At 50.0% G+C, this 16,039-nt stretch overlaps 1 protein-coding gene across 5 annotated transcripts in view; it reads left to right on the top strand.

Annotated features, from left to right (window-relative positions):
- The window catches only part of LOC128684504 (ATP-binding cassette sub-family C member 12), a 359,115-nt gene that overhangs the window by 29,406 nt on the left and 313,670 nt on the right, over window positions 1-16,039 (top strand). The window contains exon 1 of one of the 5 annotated variants that reach the window (XM_070096845.1): window positions 9,070-9,260. The exons of the other annotated variants lie outside the window; for them this stretch is intronic. The gene's annotated coding sequence lies outside the window, so the exon portion shown is untranslated. Of the gene's footprint in view, window positions 1-9,069; window positions 9,261-16,039 lie in introns of those variants that run through there. 5 annotated transcript variants of the gene reach the window in all.

Raw genomic sequence — 16,039 nt, 5'->3', positions numbered from 1 at the left:
ACAATCCCAGTCTTTCTCAAAGTAAGATTCACCACTGTTGAAGGTGTGGGAGGCAGTGTGGGTGTAACACCAGTGAAGGTGTGGGAAGCAGTGTGGGTGTAACACTAGTGATGGTGTGGGAGGCAGTGTGGGTGTAACACCAGTGAAGGTGTGGGAAGCAGTGTGGGTGTAACACTAGTGATGGTGTGGGAGGCAGTGTGGGTGTAACACCAGTGAAGGTGTGGGAAGAAGTGTGGGTATAACACAAGTAAAGGTGTGGGAGGCAGTGTGGGAGTAACACTAGTGAAGGTGTGGGAGGCAGCGTGAGTGTAACACCAGTGAAGGTGTGGGAGGCAGTGTGGATGTAACACCAGTAAAGGTGTGGGAGGCAGTGTGGGTGTAACACCAGTGAAGGTGTGGGAGGCAGCGTGAGTGTAACACCAGTGAAGGTGTGGGAAGAAGAGTGGGTGTAACACCAGTGAAGGCGTGGGAGGCAGCGTGAGTGTAACACCAGTGAAGGTGTGGGAAGAAGAGTGGGTGTAACACCATTGAAGGTGTGGGAGGCAGCGTGAGTGTAACACCAGTGAAAGTGTGGGAGGCAGTGTGGGTGTAACACCAGTGAAGGTGTGGGAGGAAGTGTGGGTGTAACACCAGTGAAGGTGTGGGAGGCAGTGTGAGTGTAACACCAGTGAAGGTGTGGGAGGCAGCGTGGGTGTAACACCAGTGAAGGTGTGGGAGGCAACGTGAGTGTAACACCAGCGAAGGTGTGGGAGGCAGTGTGGGTGTAACACCAGTGAAGGTGTGGGAGGCAGTGTGGGTGTAACACCAGTGAAGGTGTGGGAGGTAGCGTGAGTGTAACACCAGTGAAGGTGTGGGAGGCAACGTGAGTGTAACACCAGTGAAGGTGTGGGAGGCAGTGTGGGTGTAACACCAGTAAAGATGTGGGAGGCAGTGTGGATGTAACACCAGTGAAGGTGTGGGAGGAAATGTGGGTGTAACACCAGTGAAGGTGTGGGAGAAAGTGTTGGTGTAACACCAGTGAAGGTGTGGGGGGAGTGTGGGTGTAACACCAGTGAAGGTGTGGGAGTGTGGGTGTAACACTAGTGAAGGTGTGGGAGGAAGTGCGGGTGTAACACCAGTGAATGTGTGGGAGGCAGTGTGGGTGTAACACCAGTGAAGGTGTGGGAGGAGTGTGGGTATAACACCAGTGAATGTGTGGGAGAAAGTGTAGGTGTAACACCAGTGAAGGTGTGGGAGGAGTGTGGGTGTAACACCAGGGAAGGTGTGGGAGGAAGTGTGGGTGTAACACCAGTGAAGGTGTGGGAGGCAGTGTAGGTGTAACACCAGTGACGGTGTGGGAGAAAGTGTTGGTGTAACACCAGTGAAGGTGTGGGAGAAAGTGTGGGTATAACACCAGTGAAGGTGTGGGAGGCAGTGTGGGTGTAACACCAGTGAAGGTGTGGGAGGCAGTGTAGGTGTTACACCAGTGAAGATGTGGTAGGAAGTGTAGGTGTTACACCAGTGAAAGTGTGGGAGGAAGTGTGGGTGTAACACCAGTGATGGTGTGGAAGTGTGGATGTAACACCAGTGAAGGTGTGGGAGGAAGTGTAGGTGTTACACCAGTGAAGATGTGGTAGGAAGTGTAGGTGTTACACCAGTGAAAGTGTGGGAGGAAGTGTGGGTGTAACACCAGTGAAGGTGTGGGAGGAGTGTGAGTGTAACATCAGCGATGGGTGTGAGAGGAGTGTGGGTGTAACATCAGCGAGGGGTGTGGGAGGAGTGTGGGTGTAACATCAGCGACGGGTGTGGGAGGAGTGTGGGTGTAACATCAGCGAGGGGTGTGGGAGGAGTGTGGGTGTAACATCAGCGAGGGGTGTGAAAGGAGTGTGGGTGTAACATCAGCGAGGGGTATGGGTGTAACATCAGCGAGGGGTGTGAAAGGAGTGTGGGTGTAACATCAGCGAGGGGTGTGGGTGTAACATCAGCGAGGGGTGTGGGAGGAGTGTGGGTGTAACATCAGCGAGGGGTGTGGGAGGAGTGTGGGTGTAACATCAGCGAGGGGTGTGGGAGGAGTGTGGGTGCAACATCAGCGAGGGGTGTGGGAGGAGTGTGGGTGTAACATCAGCGATGGGTGTGAGAGAAGAGTGGGTGTAACATCAACGAGGGGTGTGGGAGGTGTGTGGGAGGAGTGTGGGTGTAACATCAGCGAGGGGTGTGGGAGGAGAGTGAGTGTAACATCAGCGAGGGGTGTGGGAGGAGTGTGGGTGTAACAAGCAAGGGGTGTGGGAGGAGTGTGGGTGTAACATTAGCGAGGGGTGTGGGTGTAACATTAGCGAGGGGTGTGGGAGCGTGGGTGTAACATCAGCGAGGGGTGTGGGAGGAATGTGGGTGTAACATCAGCAAGGGGTGTGGGAGGAGTGTGGGTGTAACATTAGCGAGGGGTGTGGGAGTGTAGGTGTAACATCAGCGAGGGGTGTGGGAGGAGTGTGGGTGTAACATCAGCAAGGGGTGTGGGAGGAGTGTGGGTGTAACATTAGCGAGGGGTGTGGGAGAGTAGGTGTAACATCAGCGAGGGGTGTGGGAGGAGTGTGAGTGTAACATCAGCAAGGGGTGTGGGAGAAGTGTGGGTGTAACATCAGCGAGGGGTGTGGGAGGAGAGTGAGTGTAACATCAGCGAGGGGTGTGAGAGGAGAGTGTAACATCAGCGAGGGGTGTGGGAGGAGTGTGGGTGTAACATCAGCGAGGGGTGTGAGAGGAGAGTGTAACATCAGCGAGGGGTGTGGGAGGAGTGTGGGTGTAACATCAGCGAGGGGTGTGAGAGGAGAGTGTAACATCAGCGAGGGGTGTGAGAGGAGAGTGTAACATCAGCGAGGGGTGTGAGAGGAGAGTGTAACATCAGCGAGGGGTGTGAGAGGAGAGTGTAACATCAGCGAGGGGTGTGGGAGGAGAGTGAAACATCAGCGAGGGGTGTGAGAGGAGAGTGTAACATCAGCGAGGGGTGTGGGAGGAGAGTGTAACATCAGCGAGGGGTGTGAGAGGAGAGTGTAACATCAGCGAGGGGTGTGAGAGGAGAGTGTAACATCAGCGAGGGGTGTGGGAGGAGAGTGTAACATCAGCGAGGGGTGTGAGAGGAGAGTGTAACATCAGCGAGGGGTGTGAGAGGAGAGTGTAACATCAGCGAGGGGTGTGAGAGGAGAGTGTAACATCAGCGAGGGGTGTGAGAGGAGAGTGTAACATCAGCGAGGGGTGTGAGAGGAGAGTGTAACATCAGCGAGGGGTGTGGGAGGAGAGTGAAACATCAGCGAGGGGTGTGAGAGGAGAGTGTAACATCAGCGAGGGGTGTGGGAGGAGAGTGTAACATCAGCGAGGGGTGTGGGAGGAGAGTGTAACATCAGCGAGGGGTGTGAGAGGAGAGTGTAACATCAGCGAGGGGTGTGGGAGGAGAGTGTAACATCAGCGAGGGGTGTGAGAGGAGAGTGTAACATCAGCGAGGGGTGTGAGAGGAGAGTGTAACATCAGCGAGGGGTGTGGGAGGAGAGTGTAACATCAGCGAGGGGTGTGAGAGGAGAGTGTAACATCAGCGAGGGGTGTGGGAGGAGAGTGAAACATCAGCGAGGGGTGTGAGAGGAGAGTGTAACATCAGCGAGGGGTGTGGGAGGAGAGTGTAACATCAGCGAGGGGTGTGAGAGGAGAGTGTAACATCAGCGAGGGGTGTGGGAGGAGAGTGAAACATCAGCGAGGGGTGTGAGAGGAGAGTGTAACATCAGCGAGGGGTGTGGGAGGAGAGTGTAACATCAGCGAGGGGTGTGAGAGGAGAGTGTAACATCAGCGAGGGGTGTGAGAGGAGAGTGTAACATCAGCGAGGGGTGTGAGAGGAGAGTGTAACATCAGCGAGGGGTGTGAGAGGAGAGTGTAACATCAGCGAGGGGTGTGGGAGGAGAGTGAAACATCAGCGAGGGGTGTGAGAGGAGAGTGTAACATCAGCGAGGGGTGTGGGAGGAGAGTGTAACATCAGCGAGGGGTGTGAGAGGAGAGTGTAACATCAGCGAGGGGTGTGGAGAGGAGAGTGTAACATCAGCGAGGGGTGTGAGAGGAGAGTGTAACATCAGCGAGGGGTGTGGGAGGAGAGTGTAACATCAGCGAGGGGTGTGAGAGGAGAGTGTAACATCAGCGAGGGGTGTGGGAGGAGAGTGTAACATCAGCGAGGGGTGTGAGAGGAGAGTGTAACATCAGCGAGGGGTGTGGGAGGAGAGTGAAACATCAGCGAGGGGTGTGGAGAGGAGAGTGTAACATCAGCGAGGGGTGTGAGAGGAGAGTGTAACATCAGCGAGGGGTGTGAGAGGAGAGTGTAACATCAGCGAGGGGTGTGAGAGGAGAGTGAAACATCAGCGAGGGGTGTGAGAGGAGAGTGTAACATCAGCGAGGGGTGTGGGAGGAGAGTGTAACATCAGCGAGGGGTGTGAGAGGAGAGTGTAACATCAGCGAGGGGTGTGGGAGGAGAGTGTAACATCAGCGAGGGGTGTGAGAGGAGAGTGTAACATCAGCGAGGGGTGTGAGAGGAGAGTGTAACATCAGCGAGGGGTGTGAGAGGAGAGTGTAACATCATCGAGGGGTGTGGGAGGAGAGTGTAACATCAGCGAGGGGTGTGAGAGGAGAGTGTAACATCAGCGAGGGGTGTGGGAGGAGAGTGAAACATCAGCGAGGGGTGTGAGAGGAGAGTGTAACATCAGCGAGGGGTGTGGGAGGAGAGTGTAACATCAGCGAGGGGTGTGAGAGGAGAGTGTAACATCAGCGAGGGGTGTGAGAGGAGAGTGTAACATCAGCGAGGGGTGTGGGAGGAGAGTGTAACATCAGCGAGGGGTGTGAGAGGAGAGTGTAACATCAGCGAGGGGTGTGGGAGGAGAGTGTAACATCAGCGAGGGGTGTGAGAGGAGAGTGTAACATCAGCGAGGGGTGTGGGAGGAGAGTGTAACATCAGCGAGGGGTGTGAGAGGAGAGTGTAACATCAGCGAGGGGTGTGGGAGGAGAGTGAAACATCAGCGAGGGGTGTGGGAGGAGAGTGTAACATCAGCGAGGGGTGTGAGAGGAGAGTGTAACATCAGCGAGGGGTGTGGGAGGAGAGTGTAACATCAGCGAGGGGTGTGAGAGGAGAGTGTAACATCAGCGAGGGGTGTGAGAGGAGAGTGTAACATCAGCGAGGGGTGTGAGAGGAGAGTGTAACATAACCGAGGGGTGTGGGAGGAGAGTGTAACATCAGCGAGGGGTGTGGGAGGAGTGTGGGTGTAACATCAGCGAGGGGTGTGAGAGGAGAGTGTAACATCAGCGAGGGGTGTGGGAGGAGTGTGGGTGTAACATCAGCGAGGGGTGTGAGAGGAGAGTGTAACATCAGCGAGGGGTGTGAGAGGAGAGTGTAACATCAGCGAGGGGTGTGAGAGGAGAGTGTAACATCAGCGAGGGGTGTGAGAGGAGAGTGTAACATCAGCGAGGGGTGTGAGAGGAGAGTGTAACATCAGCGAGGGGTGTGGGAGGAGAGTGTAACATCAGCGAGGGGTGTGGGAGGAGAGTGTAACATCAGCGAGGGGTGTGAGAGGAGAGTGTAACATCAGCGAGGGGTGTGAGAGGAGAGTGTAACATCAGCGAGGGGTGTGAGAGGAGAGTGTAACATCAGCGAGGGGTGTGGGAGGAGAGTGTAACATCAGCGAGGGGTGTGAGAGGAGAGTGTATCATCAGCGAGGGGTGTGAGAGGAGAGTGTAACATCAGCGAGGGGTGTGAGAGGAGAGTGTAACATCAGCGAGGGGTGTGAGAGGAGAGTGTAACATCAGCGAGGGGTGTGAGAGGAGAGTGTAACATCAGCGAGGGGTGTGAGAGGAGAGTGTAACATCAGCGAGGGGTGTGAGAGGAGAGTGTAACATCAGCGAGGGGTGTGAGAGGAGAGTGTAACATCAGCGAGGGGTGTGAGAGGAGAGTGTAACATCAGCGAGGGGTGTGAGAGGAGAGTGTAACATCAGCGAGGGGTGTGAGAGGAGAGTGTAACATCAGCGAGGGGTGTGAGAGGTAACATCAGAGTGTAACATCAGCGAGGGGTGTGGGAGGAGAGTGTAACATCAGCGAGGGGTGTGAGAGGAGAGTGTATCATCAGCGAGGGGTGTGAGAGGAGAGTGTAACATCAGCGAGGGGTGTGAGAGGAGAGTGTAACATCAGCGAGGGGTGTGAGAGGAGAGTGTAACATCAGCGAGGGGTGTGAGAGGAGAGTGTAACATCAGCGAGGGGTGTGAGAGGAGAGTGTAACATCAGCGAGGGGTGTGAGAGGAGAGTGTAACATCAGCGAGGGGTGTGGGAGGAGAGTGTAACATCAGCGAGGGGTGTGGGAGGAGAGTGTAACATCAGCGAGGGGTGTGAGAGGAGAGTGTATCATCAGCGAGGGGTGTGAGAGGAGAGTGTAACATCAGCGAGGGGTGTGAGAGGAGAGTGTATCATCAGCGAGGGGTGTGAGAGGAGAGTGTAACATCAGCGAGGGGTGTGAGAGGAGAGTGTAACATCAGCGAGGGGTGTGGGAGGAGAGTGTAACATCAGCGAGGGGTGTGGGAGGAGAGTGTAACATCAGCGAGGGGTGTGAGAGGAGAGTGTAACATCAGCGAGGGGTGTGGGAGGAGAGTGTAACATCAGCGAGGGGTGTGAGAGGAGAGTGTATCATCAGCGAGGGGTGTGGGAGGAGAGTGTAACATCAGCGAGGGGTGTGAGAGGAGAGTGTAACATCAGCGAGGGGTGTGGGAGGAGAGTGTAACATCAGCGAGGGGTGTGAGAGGAGAGTGTAACATCAGCGAGGGGTGTGAGAGGAGAGTGTAACATCAGCGAGGGGTGTGAGAGGAGAGTGTAACATCAGCGAGGGGTGTGAGAGGAGAGTGTAACATCAGCGAGGGGTGTGAGAGGAGAGTGTAACATCAGCGAGGGGTGTGGGAGGAGAGTGTAACATCAGCGAGGGGTGTGGGAGGAGTGTGGGTGTAACATCAGCGAGGGGTGTGAGAGGAGAGTGTAACATCAGCGAGGGGTGTGGGAGGAGTGTGGGTGTAACATCAGCGAGGGGTGTGAGAGGAGAGTGTAACATCAGCGAGGGGTGTGAGAGGAGAGTGTAACATCTGCGAGGGGTGTGGGAGGAGAGTGTAACATCAGCGAGGGGTGTGGGAGGAGAGTGTAACATCAGCGAGGGGTGTGAGAGGAGAGTGTAACATCAGCGAGGGGTGTGAGAGGAGAGTGTAACATCAGCGAGGGGTGTGAGAGGAGAGTGTAACATCAGCGAGGGGTGTGAGAGGAGAGTGTAACATCAGCGAGGGGTGTGAGAGGAGAGGGTAACATCAGCGAGGGGTGTGGGAGGAGAGTGTAACATCAGCGAGGGGTGTGGGAGGAGTGTGGGTGTAACATCAGCGAGGGGTGTGAGAGGAGAGTGTAACATCAGCGAGGGGTGTGGGAGGAGTGTGGGTGTAACATCAGCGAGGGGTGTGAGAGGAGAGTGTAACATCAGCGAGGGGTGTGAGAGGAGAGTGTAACATCAGCGAGGGGTGTGAGAGGAGAGTGTAACATCAGCGAGGGGTGTGGGAGGAGAGTGTAACATCAGCGAGGGGTGTGAGAGGAGAGTGTAACATCAGCGAGGGGTGTGAGAGGAGAGTGTAACATCAGCGAGGGGTGTGAGAGGAGAGTGTAACATCAGCGAGGGGTGTGAGAGGAGAGTGTAACATCAGCGAGGGGTGTGAGAGGAGAGTGTAACATCAGCGAGGGGTGTGAGAGGAGAGTGTAACATCAGCGAGGGGTGTGGGAGGAGAGTGTAACATCAGCGAGGGGTGTGAGAGGAGAGTGTAACATTAGCGAGGGGTGTGAGAGGAGAGTGTAACATCAGCGAGGGGTGTGAGAGGAGAGTGTAACATCAGCGAGGGGTGTGAGAGGAGAGTGTAACATCAGCGAGGGGTGTGGGAGGAGAGTGTAACATCAGCGAGGGGTGTGGGAGGAGAGTGTAACATCAGCGAGGGGTGTGAGAGGAGAGTGTAACATCAGCGAGGGGTGTGAGAGGAGAGTGTAACATCAGCGAGGGGTGTGAGAGGAGAGTGTAACATCAGCGAGGGGTGTGAGAGGAGAGTGTAACATCAGCGAGGGGTGTGAGAGGAGAGTGTATCATCAGCGAGGGGTGTGAGAGGAGAGTGTAACATCAGCGAGGGGTGTGAGAGGAGAGTGTAACATCAGCGAGGGGTGTGAGAGGAGAGTGTATCATCAGCGAGGGGTGTGAGAGGAGAGTGTAACATCAGCGAGGGGTGTGAGAGGAGAGTGTAACATCAGCGAGGGGTGTGGGAGGAGAGTGAAACATCAGCGAGGGGTGTGAGAGGAGAGTGTAACATCAGCGAGGGGTGTGAGAGGAGAGTGTAACATCAGCGAGGGGTGTGAGAGGAGAGTGTAACATCAGCGAGGGGTGTGAGAGGAGAGTGTAACATCAGCGAGGGGTGTGGGAGGAGAGTGAAACATCAGCGAGGGGTGTGGGAGGAGAGTGTAACATCAGCGAGGGGTGTGAGAGGAGAGTGTAACATCAGCGAGGGGTGTGAGAGGAGAGTGTAACATCAGCGAGGGGTGTGAGAGGAGAGTGTAACATCAGCGAGGGGTGTGAGAGGAGAGTGTAACATCAGCGAGGGGTGTGAGAGGAGAGTGTAACATCAGCGAGGGGTGTGAGAGGAGAGTGTAACATCAGCGAGGGGTGTGAGAGGAGAGTGTAACATCAGCGAGGGGTGTGAGAGGAGAGTGTAACATCAGCGAGGGGTGTGAGAGGAGAGTGTAACATCAGCGAGGGGTGTGAGAGGAGAGTGTAACATCAGCGAGGGGTGTGAGAGGAGAGTGTAACATCAGCGAGGGGTGTGAGAGGAGAGTGTAACATCAGCGAGGGGTGTGAGAGGAGAGTGTAACATCAGCGAGGGGTGTGAGAGGAGAGTGTAACATCAGCGAGGGGTGTGGGAGGAGAGTGGCGGGATGTGGTATTGAACCCCTCACTTGGCGCTCAGGGTTACGCAATACTACGCACACGTTGACGGCAGCCGGACGAGGGGAAAAGTAGCGACCAGTAGCAGTCGGCCAGGTACGCTCATGAGAGCCGGCTGGAGTCGCCCTTGCAACCTCTGAGAACCGGCTGGAGCCACCCTTGTAACACCTTAGAGCCGGTTGGAGCCACCCTTGTAACCTCTGAGAGCCGGCTGGAGCCACCCTTGTAACCTCTGAGAGCCGGCTGTGAACTCTGATTCTTGGAAAGGTAAAAGGAGCTGTTGATTCTGTTAGTCTAACAGTGCTAGTATCGTTACTTTCTCTCTTCCCTCGTACGTAAGGTGGTTTACCGTTCCTTGTAGTGCTACTTTTGTGCCTTTCATTCGTTCCGTCTTTTGGTACTGCTCATTTCTCTTTGTTCTTCCTGTGAATGTTGTTCATCTCTGTTGTACCTGCCGTCGGTGCTGTTGTTTCTTTTCTTCAGAGTTGTTTGTTCTTGTGTTACTGTAACATCATCTCTACTGTTCTGCTGTGTTTGCTATAGATGCTGTTTCTATTAGTGAGGCTGTTTCTGTTGATGCTTCTGTTGCTTCTGCTGCCGCTACTACTACTACTACTACTACTACTACTACTACTACTACTACTACTACTACTACTACTGCTACTACTACTACTGCTACTGCTGCTGCTATTACTACTACTACTACTACTACTGCTACTACTACTACTGCTACTGCTGCTGCTATTACTGCAGCTGCTGCTGTTACTGCAGCTGCTGCTGTTACTATACTACTACTGCTGCTGCTGTTGCTAGTATTACTGTTGCTGCTGTTGCTGCTGTTATTGTTATTGTTGCTGCTGCTGGTAGTACTTCTGCTGTTGTTGCTTCTGCTCCTGCCGTTGCTTCTACTGCTGCTTCTGCTTGTCCTGATACTCCTGTGATGCTGCTTCTGCTACTACTGCTGTTTTTGCAGTTCGTGTTGTTATAGTTAACTGTTCATTATTATGCATATTTCTTCCTGATCAGTGAGGCTGTTAGTGCTCTCTGCATGCAGCAGCATGGTGTATGCACCACAGCCTGGCGGATGAGGAACTTTTTTTGAAAAGTTGTTTAAGTTAGACCACTCAATACTGTAAAAGAGGTACTGTCAGAATAAGCAGTCTACGTACTACCACCCCCAGGGATGCCACCCACAACAGTCGACTAACACCTAGGCACCTACTTACTACTAGGTAAACAAAGGCCCCAAGTGTAAGGTAACATGCCCAATATTTCCACCCATGCCGAAGATCGAACCATGGATCCTCAGATGTGAATTGAGTGTGCTATCAATCGAGCCGCTGGACACAATGCAGCAAATGTCACGACGATCAGAAAAATAATGGGGTATATAATGAAGATTTTCAAGATAAAGGAAATATTGCCAGTGGTGACAGTTTTCGAATCGATTGTGCTCTCCCGCTTGTTGCACTGCTCAGTGTTAACGACTCCGTTCAGGGCAGTAGAGATCAGACCTGGAACAGATCGTTCATGGTCTGCATATAACCAATAAAGCATTTAAATAACTAGGAACCCTTCAAAGTCCTAAATATGTGCTCACTAGGGCGGAGGAGAGAGAGGCAGATACATAATAATATTTACGTGGTAAGCACTTGAGGGACCAAATCTTCACAATATACTGAAGTGAGAGATATAGGAGAATGTTAGATAAATTACTCATAAAATCGATTAATTGATGAATGAGACACTTGTGTAACACTTAGGAGAATGAGCAACATAAACACGGTGAAAGATAGGGGCACCTTGGGCAATTTCTTTCGTCAAGGATCAGATCGACCATGTTGTGATGACTGTGAGCCAGCGGGCCGCCAGCAGCGACAGCTTGGTTGACCAGGCAAGCGCCAGACAAACCTGGCCCAGGGCCGGGCTGTGAGAGAAGGAAAACTCTTGAAGATCATCAAAGGTATACATCTACCATAGCAACAACAACTATTACCACATCCTTTACCAAAGCAACGACAACTGTTACCACATCTTCTACCATAGCAACAATATATGTTACCATATCCTCTACCAAGGCAACAGTGTTACCACACCCTCCATCATAGTAACAAAAATTGTTACCACATTTTGCACCAGAATAAAAAAAAATACGTTGCTATGACCACAGCTTGGTAACAGTGAACATTGTTACCACCACCCTACATTCGAAGGAGAGAGAGAGAGAGAGAAAGAGAGGGAGGGAGAACATACGCACACAAGGAGAGGGGAAACACGGAGAGATAGGGGAACATACGCACATAGGGAGAGAGGAAACACGCCTATAATCAATATTCGTATAGTGTGAAGGTGACGTCAGTGGGAGAGTGTCCGGCATGTTGACGGTCAGGTGACTGGCAGTGTTGACGGTCAGGTGACTGGCAGTGTTGACGGTCAGGTGACTGGCAGTGTTGACGGTCAGGTGACTGGTAGTGTTGACGGTCAGGTGACTGGTAGTGTTGACGGTCAGGTGACTGGCAGTGTTGACGGTCAGGTGACTGGCAGTGTTGACGGTCAGGTGACTGGTAGTGTTGACGGTCAGGTGACTGGTAGTGTTGACGGTCAGGTGATTGGTAGTGTTGACGGTCAGGTGACTGGTAGTGTTGACGGTCAGGTGACTGGTAGTGTTGACGGTCAGGTGACTGGTAGTGTTGACGGTCAGGTGACTGGTAGTGTTGACGGTCAGGTGACTGGTAGTGTTGACGGTCAGGTGACTGGTAGTGTTGACGGTCAGGTGACTGGTAGTGTTGACGGTCAGGTGACTGGTAGTGTTGACGGTCAGGTGACTGGTAGTGTTGACGGTCAGGTGACTGGTAGTGTTGACGGTCAGGTGACTGGTAGTGTTGACGGTCAGGTGACTGGTAGTGTTGACGGTCAGGTGACTGGTAGTGTTGACGGTCAGGTGACTGGTAGTGTTGACGGTCAGGTGACTGGTAGTGTTGACGGGCAGGTGACTGGTAGTGTTGACGGTCAGGTGACTGGCAGTGTTGACGGTCAGGTGACTGGTAGTGTTGACGGTCAGGTGAGCGGCAGTGTTGACGATCAGGTGAGCGGCAGTGTTGACGGTCAGGTGAGCGGCAGTGTTGACGGTCAGGTGAGCGGCAGTGTTGACGGTCAGGTGAGCGGCAGTGTTGATGATCAGGTGAGCGGCAGTGTTGACGGTCAGGTGAGCGGCAGTGTTGACGGTCAGGTGAGCGGCAGTGTTGACGGTCAGGTGAGCGGCAGTGTTGACGGTCAGGTGAGCGGCAGTGTTGTGTTTACCTCACCTGATTCTCCTTCAAATAATGTTTATTAGAAGCATGCTATAACTACTGCTGTTGCTGTTGCTATTACTACGGCTACTACTACTGTTGCTGCTGCTGCTGTTGTTGCAGCCGTTGCTATTACTACTACTGCTACTACTACTATTACTACTGCTACGACTTCTACAGCTGCTGCTGCTGTTGTTGTTGCTGTTGCTATTATTACTACTACTACTACTGCTGCTATTACTACTATTACTATTATTACTACTACTACTATTACAATTATTACTACTACTATTACTATTGTTACTACTACTACTATTACAATTACTACTATTATTATTATTATTATTATTATTATTACTATTATTACTATTACTACTGTTACAATTGCTACTACTACTATTACTATTACTACTACTAATACTACTGCTGCTGCTACTACTACTACTACTACGGCTACTACTACTGCTGCTGCTGCTGTTGCTATTACTACTACTATTACTATTATTACTACTACTACTATTACAATTACTACTACTATTACAGTTATTACTACTACTATTACTATTATTATTACTACTGTTACAATTGCTACTACTACTATTACTATTACTACTACTAGTACTACTGCTGCTACTACTACTACTACTGTTACTACTACTACTACTACTGCTACTGCTACTGCTACTACTACTACTGCTGCTGCTGCTGCTGTTGCTATTACTACTACTACTACTGCTGCTATTACTACTACTATTACTATTATTGTTACTATTACAATTACTACTACTACTATTAATATTATTGCTACTACTATTACAATTACTACTATTACTACTAATAATACTACTGCTGCTGCTATTGCTACTATTACTGCTACTGCTACCAATACTATTACTACTACTATTGCTGCTGCTGCTATTACTACTACTACAATTATTTCTACTACTATCGCTGCTATTACCTATACTACTACAACTATTACTACTACAACTATTACTGCTACAACTATTACTACTACTTCTATTACTAACTACTACTACTGTACTACTATTAATATTACTCACAGTTCATCCTGGGAATAGTAGGGTCAACAATCAGGGTCTCAATGATATTCCAGTACCTAATAATTTTGATTTATGTGACACGTGTATATATACTAGATACACTTGTATGGCTCAACACTTGTATATGTTGGCGTTATTATTTTATCGTATACAATGGCTACTGAGTGAAAAGCGACGCCTTTGACCGCCAATATGGCGGATATAATGCTCGAGAAAGGTGACAAGCTTCTCTCTGTATCAGTGTCTTCCATGTCCTGTTTTTATTGACTCTTATCCTTTCTTACTGCCTTTTTTTTCTGTCTCTATATCTGCTTTATGTCTGCCTGTCTGCTTCTCTCTCTGTCTGCCTAACCACAGCACCGCCAATCACCCGCTTCGGCGTCACATCGGTTAATATCGCATTATATAGGAAATGTATTCTAGCGTGTTGACTCTTATCCTTTCTTACTGCCTTTTTTTTCTGTCTCTATATCTGCTTTATGTCTGCCTGTCTGCTTCTCTCTCTGTCTGCCTAACCACAGCACCGCCAATCACCCGCTTCGGCGTCACATCGGTTAATATCGCATTATATAGGAAATGTATTCTAGCGTGTTAGTACCTGCCAGCGTAATGGGCTGGCTAGGGTAGAAAGTGTGTGCGTGTGTGTGTGTGTGTGTGTGTGTGTGTGTGTGTGTGTGTGTGTGTGTGTGTGTGTGTGTGTGTGTGTGTGTGTGTGTGTGTGAGAGAGAGAGAGAGAGAGAGAGAGAGAGAGAGAGAGAGAGAGAATATGAATGTAAGAATAAGTGCCTTATTTGACTGAGTATTCTTTGTAGTTTGATACCTAAGAACAAACAAGTTAAGTGCCCCAGAGGTCTCTCTTCCGGGGTGTTTATTAACAACACTAAGAGCTTTCTTGCTCTCCTCTGCATCCTCTTCATTTAAATTTCCTAATTTATTCTCTTTGGTGAACAAAAGTGTTTTTCAAGTTGTGCCAAGAAAATAACAATGTCAATATTGTTCCTGGACTTTTGTTCTCAGAATTTCTAGCAACGATACTTAGAAATTTGCTAACTTTGCTACTCGTACTTAACCATTAAGCTTAGTGGATTTGACGACGCTACATTACCACTCCCAGATCCTCTTTTTTTTTGTCCTGGATAACTAGTTTAATAACCATTTTTAATTTTATTTAACTTTGTTATATCAAACTTGAAATATTTTGCATCTGGCAACTCTGATTTTTTCCACTTTTTTCAACTTTGAAGTTATTTTTCAACTCATCGACCACTGAACAAGAGTATATAAGTCCCTCTGAATACGTCTATTGTTGGCAATATATATGAGAAATGTTTTCTGAACTTCGTCCTTATGAACATTTATAATTTTAAACGTTTGTTCTTTCATTGGAGTGACCGGGATTCGAACCGACCATCAGGCATTACCAGCACTGCACTATAACCAGTGTGGTGCAGTGTCGGGCCCTCGACTGATTCTCGTTGATCAGGGTTTGAATCCTGGTCATGACACTGAATTATTACATTCGTTCATTACGATGACCCACGAAATCGTAATGGCACGATTGCTTGCAAGCAAACCACGGTACGGGAGGAGACTTGAACCTTCGGCAAGTGAGTCGTAAGACTCCAGGCCAGTGCGTAAGGCACTGGGCATGCTGGTCTAGTGGCTTACGTGATTGCTTGGAGCTTTACGACTCACTTGCCGCGAGTTCAATCCCTACCCGCCGTGATTCATTACGATTTTACCAGCACATGTTAGCCATGTTTCTGGATCATTTGTGTAAATTATGCAAAAGAACGGGCTGAGGATTGAACCCCCGAAGAACTGCACTTGCTACGTTCAAGGTTCAACCTTTCTGAACAGTTCCCCGTTCAAAAGTAATCACTGTTTTCTGTGAGTAAGTTAGGTTAGGTAACGTTTGTCAGGAAACAGGACAAGTGTTTCCTGATGTGGATCTTAACGATATAATGACCCACAGCTGGAGCTTTTGGTCAACTGACAGAAGCCTTCAGCTGGCTTACCCATCCACCCCTTTAAAAAGTAAGGTAATAATTATATTTGTATATTCCCGTGAGGTAAGTCAGTCAGCGATCCCGGGATGACGTTTGTCGCCTCTGGTATGTGTCTTTATTTAAACTCATAATCTTTTACGAGGTATTTTATTGAGGACATTTTGGAAACTAAAATGTCTGTGTGAATATTTGTGTAGTATTTTTTTTTTTTGTATTTGAAAAAATTCTCAGGGATCTTAGTGACTTTCTTTGTATTTAACAATATTTTGTAAAAGGTAAATCACACGTTGTAACCTTTGTAAATCACACGTTGTAACCTTTGCAAAGAAATAAAACTTTAAGACATGATCTTTCATAGCAAAAGTTATGTTAGTTTGAAGTTTTTCTTGAGGCTAACTTGAGTATAGCTACGTCTGCCGCTTCTGTTTAGGCAGTTGGGGCTGAAGTAGTGAAGCCGAAGACTCTCTTCCTGCACTCCATTTATAATGACCGCCGGCAGTATAAGCCTGGTTGATCAGGCAAGCATCAGGCGAGCCTGGCCCATAGCCGGGCTGGGAGAGTGGGAGAATTCTCGAAAGCCTTCAAAGGTGTATCAAAGGTATACCATTTCTACTAACACTGTTGCCACTACTACTACCACTACAACAACAACAACTACTACTACTACTGCTATTACAATCATC

This window comes from Cherax quadricarinatus, chromosome 4, assembly GCF_038502225.1.
Source record: "Cherax quadricarinatus isolate ZL_2023a chromosome 4, ASM3850222v1, whole genome shotgun sequence".
Lineage (NCBI taxonomy): Eukaryota > Metazoa > Arthropoda > Malacostraca > Decapoda > Parastacidae > Cherax > Cherax quadricarinatus.
This window is presented reverse-complemented; position numbering and strand designations above follow the sequence as displayed.